The 10,093-nt window shown below is 40.6% G+C and overlaps 1 pseudogene; it reads right to left on the bottom strand.

Moving 5' to 3' along the window:
* Window positions 1–8,373: 8,373 nt before the first annotated feature.
* LOC138988582 (zinc finger protein 658-like) lies at window positions 8,374–9,696 on the bottom strand (annotated as a pseudogene).
* Between the last annotated feature and the right edge of the window lie 397 nt (window positions 9,697–10,093).

Below are 10,093 nucleotides of genomic sequence, written 5' to 3'. Positions count from 1 at the left end.
TTTTGCTATTTGGAAGCAGTCTGTCATTCCATTTCCAGTTCTAACTGTTGCTTCCAGATCTGCATATAGGTTTCTCAAGAGGCAGATCATGTGGTCTGCTTTCCCGTCTCTTTCAGAATTTTCCACAGTTTATTTGATCCACACAGTCAAAGGCTTTGGCATAGTCAATAAAGCAGAAATAGATGTTTTTCTGGAACTCTCTTGCTTTTTTGATGATCCAGCGGATGTAGGCAATTTGATCTCTGGTTCCTCTGTATTTTCTAAAACCAGCTTGAACATCTGGAAATTCACGGTTCACGTATTGCTGAAGCCTGGCTTGGAGAATTTTGAGCATTACTTTACTAGCGTGTGAGATGAGTGCAATTGTGTGGTAGTTTGAGCATTCTTTGGCATTGCCTTTCTTTGGGATTGGAATGAAAACTGACCTTTTCCAGTCCTGTGGCCACTGCTGATTTTTCCAAATTTGCTGGCATATTGGGTGCAGCACTTTCACAGCATCATCTTTCAGGTTTTGGAATAGCTCAACTGGATTTCCATCACCTCCACTAGCTTTGTTCATAGTGATGCTTTCTAAGGCCCACTTAGAACCATTCAACTTCAGCTTTTTCAGTGTTACTGGCTGGGGCATAGGCTTGCGATTACTGTGATATTGAATGGTTTGCCTTGGTAATGAACAGAGATCATTCTGTCGTTTTTGAGATTGCATCCATGTGCTGCATTTTGGACTCTTTTGTTGACCATGATGGCTACTCCATTTCTTCTAAGGGATTCCTGCCCATAGTAGTAGGTATAATGGTCATCTGAGTTAAATTCACCCATTCCAGTCCATCTTGTTTGCCGATTCCTAGAATGTCGATGTTCACTCTTGCCATCTCCTGTTTGACCACTTCCAATTTGCCTTGATTCATGGACCTAACATTCCAGGTTCCTATGCAATATTGCTCTTTACAGCATCGGACCTCGCTTCTGTCACCAGTCACATCCACAACTGGGTATTGTTTTTGCTTTGGCTCCATCCCTTCATTCTTTCTGGAGTTATTTCTCCACTGATCTCCAGTAGCATATTGGGCACTTACCGACCTGGGGAGTTCCTCTTTCAGTATCCTATCATTTTGCCTTTTCATACTGTTCATGGGGTTCTCAAGGCAAGAATACTGAAGTGGTTTGCCATTCCCTTCTCCAGTGGACCACATTCTGTCAGACCTCTCCACCATCACCCGTCTGTCTTGCTGGCCCCACGTGGCAGGGCTTACTTTCATTGAGTTAGACAAGGCTTTGGTCCATGTGATCAGAATCGCTAGTTTTCTGTGATTATGGATTCAGTGTGTCTGCCCTCTGATGCCCTCTCGCAACACCTACCGTCTTACTTGGGTTTCTCCTTCCTTGGTTGTGGTGTCTCTCTTCACAGCTGTTCCAGCAAAAGCGCAGCTGCTGCTCCTTACCTTGGACAAGATGTATCTCCTCACGGCTGCCCCTCCTTTTTATTTTTAATTTATTAATTTTTTGGAGGCTAATTACAATATTGTATTGGTTTTGCCATACATTGACATGAATCTGCCACGGATGTACATGTGTTCCCCGTCCTGAACCCCCCTCCCACCTCCCTCCCTATCCCATCCCTCTGGGTCATCCCAGTGCACCAGCCCCAAGTACCCTGTATCATGCATTGAATCTAGACTGGCTATCTGTTTCACATATGATAATATACATGTTTCAGTGCCATTCTCCCAAACCATCCCACCCTCGCCCTTTCCCACAGAGTCCAAAAGACTGTTCTATACATCTGTGTCTCTTTTGCTGTCTCACTTACAGGGTTATCGTTACCATCTTTCTAAATTCCATATATATGCGTTAGTATACTATATTGGTGTTTTTCTTTCTGGCGTACTTCACTCTGTATAAAAGGCTCCAGTTTCATCCACCTCATTAGAACTGTTTCAAATGTATTCTTTTTAATGGCTGACTAATATTCCGTTGTGTATATGTACCACTGCTTTCTTATCCATTCGTCTGCTGATGGACATCTAGGTTGCTTCCAATTGGCTATTCCAATTGGTTGCTTCCATCTGGGCTATTATAAACAGTGCTGTGATGAACATTGGGGTACACGTGTCTCTTTCAATTCTGGTTTCCTCGGTGTGTATGCCCAGCAGTGGGTTGCTGGGTCATATGACGGCCACCCCTCCTGACCTTGAACTTTGAGTAGCTCCTCTCGGCCTTCCTGTGCCTGTGTAGCCACTACTCTTGGACATGGGGTAGCTCCTCTTGGCCACTGCCCTTGACCTCGGACGTGGGGTAGGTGGCTCAGACAGTAAAGCGTCTGCCTACAATGCAGGAGACCTGGGTTCGATCCCTGTGTTGGGAAGATCCCCTGGAGAAGGAAATGGCAACCCACACCAGCATTCTTGCCTCGAAAATCCCACGGACAGAGGAGCCTAGTAGGCTACAGTCCATGGGGTCGCAAAGAGTTGGACACAACTGAGTGACTTCATTTCACTTTTAAATTCAGACACTTGTTTTTCTCTCCGGTGTGCATTCTGGTGTGATGTACTTTTTTTTTTCCAGACAAATTCTTTACTATGAAATAGATTTCATTTTCTATGTTTTCCTTAACATGATACAACATAGCATGTTCATGGGAAACTGCCTTTGAATCCAAGATATCTGTGCTCTATTTTACTGTTTTATAAGCTGTTTCACTCTCCTACAGGCAGGCTCTGTGAGACCAGATATATCTACTTACAATTTTACCAGATAGTCTCAACTTTAAGATGAGGGGAATTGACCTCATCCTAAATATCATCCAAATTCTTCCTGCTCTGTGAAAATTTTCCTAGTAATGGTATTCAAAACTTTTTTCTCTTTTACTTTTACCAGAGTCTTTATTGTAATTAATACACATTTTAAATTACCTATAATTGGGTTAATTACATGAACGTATATTTTCCTTCAGCAATTTATGAAATTTGGGTAGCTCATACTCCCAATAGGTAGCATTAGAGTTATGCAACACATATTTGATAAATCTGTGGAATGTTCATTCATTCTGGGTATGAATGCACTACGTAAAAATAAAATTAAAATTAAACATATCTTTAAAGAAGAATTTAACACTCAAATGATTGACAATTTTTCAAAAATATTTGTTGTTTTGTTGTTTGGTCGTTAAGTCATGTCTGATTCTTTTTCGACTCCATGGCCTATAGCCTGAGAGGTTTCTCTGTCCATAGGATTTCCCAGGCAGGAATACTGGAGTGGGTTGCCATTTCCTTCTCCAAGGTGTGATGTACTCTTAAGAGCTGCCTTATGCTTTCAATTTTTCACCATAAGGATAATGTTTGCCATGGGTTTGTCGTACATAGCTTTTATTATGTTGAGGTATGTTCCTTCTATTCCTGCTTTCTGGAGGGTTTTTATAAAATTGAAAGCATTTCCCTAAAGTCAGGAACAAGAAAAGGGTGCGCACTCTCACCACTACTATTCAACATAGTTTTGGAAGTTTTGGCCGCAGCAGTCAGAGCAGAAAAAGGAATCCAGATTGGAAAAGAAAAAGCAAAACTCTCACTGTTTGCAGATGACATGATCCTCTACATAGAAAACCCTAAAGACTCCACCAGAAGATTACTAGAGCTAATCAATGAATATAGTAAAGTTGCAGGATATAAAATTAACACACAGAAATCCCTCACATTACAATACACTAACAATGAGAAAACAGAAAGAGAAATAAAGGAAGCCCATTCACCACTGCAATGAAAAGAATAAAATACTTAGGAATAGATCTACCTAAAGAAACAAAAGATCTATATATAGAAAACTAGAAAACACTGGTGAAAGAAATCAAAGAGAACACAAATAGATGGAGAAATATACCATGTTTATGGATTGAAAGAATCAATATAGTGAAAATGAGTATACTACCCAAAGCAATCTATAGATTCAATGCAATTCCTATCAAGACACCAATGGTATTTTTCACAGAACTAGAACAAATAATTTCTCAATTTGTACGGAAATACAAAAAACCGAATAGCCAAAGCAATCTTGAGAAAGAAGAATGGAACTGGAGGAATCAACCTGCTTGACTTCAGTCTCTACTACAAAGCTACAGTCATCAAGACAGTATGGTACTGGCACAAAGACAGAAATATAGATCATTGGAACAAAATAGAAAGCCAAGAGATAAATCCATGCACCTATGGACACCTTATCTTTAACAAAGGAGGCAATAATATACAATGGAGAAAAGACAATCTCTTTAACAAGTGGTGCTGGGAAAACTGGTCAACCACTTGTAAAAGAATGAAACTAGAACACTTTCTAATACCATACACAAAAATAAACTCAAAATGGATTAAAGATCTAAATTTAAGACCAGAAACTATAAAACTCCTAGAGGAAAACATAGGCAAAGTACTCTCTGACATAAATCACAGCAGGATCCTCTATGACCCACCTCCTAGAATATTGGAAATAAAAGCAAAAATAAGCAAATGGGACCTAATTAAACTTAAAAGGTTTTGCACAACAAAGGAAACTATAAGCAAGGTGAAAAGACAGCCTTCAGAATGGGAGAAAATAATAGCAAACGAAGCAACAGACAAAGAACTAATCTCAAAAATATATAAGCAACTCCTGCAGCTCAATTCCAGAAAAATAAACGACCCAATCAAAAAATGGGCCAAAGAACTAAACAGACATTTCTCCAAAGACATATAGATGGCTAACAAACACATGAAAATATGCTCAACATCACTCATTATCAGAGAAATGCAAGTCAAAACCACAATTAGGTACCATTTCATGCCAGCCAGAATGGCTGGTATCCAAAAGTTTACAAGCAATAAATGCTGGAGAGGGTGTGGAGAAAAAGGAACCCTCTTACACTGTTGGTGGGAATGCAAACTAGTACAGCCACTATGGAGAACAGTGTAGAGATTCCTTAAAAAAACTGGAAATTGAACTGCCTTATGACCCAGCAATCCCACTGCTGGGCATACACACCAAGGAAACCAGGACTGAAAGAGACACGTGTACCCCAATGTTTATTGCAGCACTGTTTATAATAGCCAGGACATGGAAGCAACCTAGATGTCCATCAGCAGACGAGTGGATAAGAAAGCAGTGGTACATATACACAATGGAATATTACTCAGCCATTAAAAAGAATGCATTTGAATCAGAATGCACCTCATCAGTTCTAATGAGGTGGATGAAACTGGAGCCTATTATACAGAGTGAAGGAAGCCAGAAAGAAAAACACCAGTACAGTATACTAATGCATATATGTGGAATTTAGAAAGATGGTGATGATAACCCTATATGCAAGACAGCAAAAGAGACACAGATGTATAGAACAGTCTTTTGGACTCTGTGAGAGACGGTGAGGGTGGGATGGTTTGGGAGAATGGCATTGAAACATGTATATTATCATATGTGAGATGAATCACTAGTCCAGGTTTGATACATGAGACAAGGTGCTCGGAGCTGGTGCACTGGGATGACCCAGAGGGATGGGATGGGGAGGAAGGTGGGAGGGGGGTTCAGGATGGGGAACACATGTACACCCGTGGCAGATTCATGTCAATGTTTGGCAAAACCAATACAATATTCTAAAGTAATTAGCCTCCAATTAAAAGAAATAAATTTATATATATATATATATTTTTTAAAGAGCTGCCTTATGGACAAAGGTTTTCCCACATTCATATCATTCATAAGGTCTCTCCCCTGTATGAATTCTCAGGTATACTCCAAGAGTTGAATTTTGGGCAAAAGCTTTCCCACATTCATTACACTCATAGGGTTTCTCTTCTGTGTGAATTCTCTGGTGTGCACTAAAGTGTGACTTCTTGGAGAAAGTCTTCCCACACTCACTACATTTGTAGGATTTTACACCTGTGTGAATTCTCTGATGTAATCTGAGGGTTGAATTATGTGCAAAAGTTTTCCTCCATATATTACATTAATAAGATTTCTCCCCATGTGACTTCTCTGATGTGCACTAACATATGACTTTTGAGAAAAAGATTTGCCACATTCATTACATTCATAAGATTTCTCCTCTGTATGAGTCCTCAGATGTACTCTGAGGTGGATGTCTTGGAGAAAGTTTTTCCAAATATATTACATTCATACAATTACTCCATTTTGTGAATTCTCTGATGTGCCCTGAGGGCTTAATTATCTGCAAAGTTTTCCCACATTCCTCACATTTATAAAGTTTCTTTCCTGTGTGAGTTTTCTGATGTGCACAGAGGAATGCTTTCTCCTCTGGGAGAAGGTTTTCCCACATTCATGACATTCATAAGGTTTTTGCCCTTGTAAATTCTCTCATGTCCACTGAGGTATGATTTCTGAGAGGTTTCCCACATTCACAACATTCATAGGGCTTCTCACCTGTGTTAATCCTCTGATGCGTACTGAGGTGTGTCTTCTGGGCAAAAGTTTTCTGAAATTCATTACATTTGTAGAGTTTCACCTCAGTGTGAATTTTCTGAAGTGCTCTTATTAGGGGAAGCACACTGACGGAAGGGCTTCCATGGTGGCTCAGATGGTAAAGAATCTGCCTGCAACTACCCAAAGCAATTTATAGATTCAATGCAATCCCTATCAAGCTACCAACAGTATTCTTCACAGAGCTAGAACAAATAAGTTCACAATTTGTATGGAAATACAAAAAACCTCAAATAGCCAAAGCTATCTTGAGAAAGAAGAATGGAACTGGAGGAATCAACCTGCCTGACTTCAGGCTCTATTACAAAGCCACAGTTATCAAGACAGTATGGTACTGGCACAAAGACAGAAATATTGATCAATGGAACAAAATAGAAAGCCCAGAGATAAATCCACACATATATGGACACCTTATCTTTGACAAAGGAGGCAAGAATATACAATGGATTAAAGACAATCTCTTTAACAAGTGGTGCTGGGAAATCTGGTCAACCACTTGTAAAAGAATGAAACTAGAACAAAAAAAAAAAAAAAAAGAATAGTGGAGTAGTTTGCCATTTCCTCCTCCAGGGGATCTTCAAATCAGCATCTCTTGCATCATAGGCAGATTACTGCTGAGTCATTGCGGAAGCCCCAAATAGTTCTCAACTGACAAATATTTCTTTTCCTTTTTTTGCAATTACAAAAAATGTAGCAGGAAATGCATCATTTTGTTCCTGTAGAAACATGTTCCTGTAGAAAAATTATTAGAAGGCAAACTGCTGAGGGAAAGTGTGTGTGCATTTTTAATATTAATAGATTCTAGAAAATTGCCGTCTTGAGCCGCTGTACTGATGAGCAGTCTCCCCTGATCAGCTTTCAGGCTCAAGGCCTTGGGTCTGCCTACCTCTCTCCTAACTGGGGGCCTGGGCCACAGGTCACCAAGCCTCCGAGCCTCAACGTCCCCTCCTGTTGCATGCAGGTGCCATCAGCTCCCGCTCTGCCAGCAGGGTGACTCCTCTGAGCTCTTGTAATCCTTCTAGTTCGATTACTGTCGTATGGCCATATTTCAGGCATTTTTTGAGTAATATAATATGAAATGTTAGTAAAGTGCGACTTTAGGTGCAGAATTTGACATAGGGAGTTTCCTCAAATTGAAACCCTCTAAGAGACCCAGCCGGAAGCTGGAGGCTAAACCAACCCAGAGCTGCATTCACACCATGGCCAGGAGAGGAGGCAAGTGAGTGGTGAGCACTGGACATTTCACACACACAGGCCTCAACCAGGACAAACAAGTTGCAACATTGTTTCCCTTGGGACACCCCTGCAAAAAAAAAAAAAAAAGAATCTGCCTGCAATGCAGGAGACCCGGGTTTGATCCCTGGGTTAGGAAGATCCTCTGGAGGAGGGTATGGCTACCCACTCCAATATTCTTGAATGGAGAATTCCATGGACAGAGTAGCCTGATGGGCTACAATCCATAGGGTTGTATAGAGTTGGACACGACTGAAGTGCCTTAGCACAGCACAGCACAGCACTGACTGAAACCATCCACCCTGGCCAGACACCATAGTAACCATTTGTGTGAGTTATTTTATGACAGGAGGTCCTAGTAAGGAACATGGAACTAACAAGCCACCACCAACCAGAAAAATTTGGGAAAGATCAAAAGGAGATGCCACGTGTCCTACCACCTCCCAGAATCCTTCTCATTGGCATCCATCTTGGCTGCACAATGCATGTGCCACCAGGAAGGACTCTGAGTCAGAGTGATTGGCCAAAGAAAGCCCAGAAACTAATCCCATCACCATAAAACCTGAAACTGTGAGCCACGTGCAGAGCAGTTCTCCTGAGTTCCTTACCCTCCTGCTCTCTGCCTGGCCGCCCCTTTCTAATAAAGTCTCTTGCTTTGTCAGCACGTGTGTCTCCTTGGACCATTCATTTCTGAGTGTTAGAAAAGAGCCCATCCTTGGCCCCTGGACGGGGTCTCCCCTCCTGCAACACTCTGAAGTTTGAATTATGGGCAAAAGTTTTCTTATATTCACTACATTCATATGGTTTCTCACCTGTGTGAATTCTCTGATGTGCTTTGAGGACTGAGTTATCAGCAAAAGTTTTACCACCTTCATTACATTTATAGAGATTGACCCCCATATGGGTTCTGGAATAATGAATAGGATGTGAATTTGAACAAAAGGATTTCCCATATTTCTCACATTCAGAAGGTTTTACACCTGAGTGGGTCCTCTGATGTTGAATGACGTGTTCTTTCTGATAAATGAATTTCCCACATTCGATAAGTTCAAATGACTTCTCTCCTATGGCAAATTGCTGATGTACATTGAGGGATGAGTTTTGATGGGAGGATTTCTCATATTTATCACTTTGGTAGAATTTCTCTTCTTTGTGAGTTCTCTGATGTATTGTAGGGTCTAATTTCTGGTAGAAGGCATTTGTAAATCTATTATAAACACAGAATTTATCTTTAGTTTGTGTCTTCTGGTGTACTGTATGGGCTGAACTCTGGCTCAAGTTCTTCACACTTAGTGCTTTCAAAAGCACTTTGTTCTATAACAGTTCTCTGAGGGTGAGTGAGGGGTAAATTCCTACTGAAGTTATTCCCATTTTCATTACATTAATAGTGTGTCATAGCCATGTGATCTTCATTGTATTCCACAATGGAGGTTTTGTCATAGGATTTACCACATTCGTTAAGATCAAAACATTTCTCCTTTGTGCCAGTTCTCATGCAGTTAAAAAGAGTTGCTGTACCAGTCCTCTGTGACAACCTAGAGGGGTGGGATGGGAAGATATGTGGGAGGGGGATTCAAGAGGGATGTGACATACATATATACCTAATGCTAATTCATGTTGATGTATGGTAAAAACCATCACAATATTGTAAAGTAATTATCCTCTAATTTTTAAAACAGTTGCTTTATCACAGTTTTCCCTAAATTCATTATCCTTACAGGATTCCTCTCCTGTTAGCAACCTCTTAGCTGTAACACAGACAATCTTATTATGTAAAACTTTTCCATATTCATTACATTCAAAAGATTGCTTCAGGGTTTGAAATTTATGATCATCTTTCACATATCTGAGAGCTTTCACATTTTTATCATATCTGTAAGAGCTCTCCCATATGAGTTTTCTCATGCTGAATATCCAGCTGCAAATTTTCACATACATTTATGTTGTCAGTCTTCTGTCATGAATAGTTCCTATTACCAATAATTCAGAAACAACTGGAAAGTTCATATTACATGTGCCACTTTTTGTTGTTGTTGTTCAGTTGCTTAGCCATGTCCAGCTCTTTGCGACCCCATGGACTGCAGCACACCAGACTTCCCTGTCCTTCACTATCCCACGGAGTTTGCTCAAACTCAAGTCCTTTGAGTCGATGATGCCATCCAACCATCTCATCCTCTGTTATCCCCTTCTCCTGCCCTCAATCTTCACCAGCATCAGGGTTTTCTAAAGAGTCGGCTCTTCACATCAGGTGGCCAAAGTATTGGAGCTTGTTTTGGCATCAGTCCTTCCAATGAATGTTCAGGGTTGATTTCCTTTAGGACTGACTGCTTTGATCTCTTTGCAGTCCAAGGGACTCTCAAGAGTCTTCTCCAGCACCACAATTCAAAGGCATTCATTCTTCAGC

Source organism: Bos mutus, chromosome 7 (assembly GCF_027580195.1).
Source record: "Bos mutus isolate GX-2022 chromosome 7, NWIPB_WYAK_1.1, whole genome shotgun sequence".
Lineage (NCBI taxonomy): Eukaryota > Metazoa > Chordata > Mammalia > Artiodactyla > Bovidae > Bos > Bos mutus.
The sequence above is the reverse complement of the archived record's forward strand: the minus strand, read 5'-3'. Positions and strand labels throughout refer to the sequence as shown.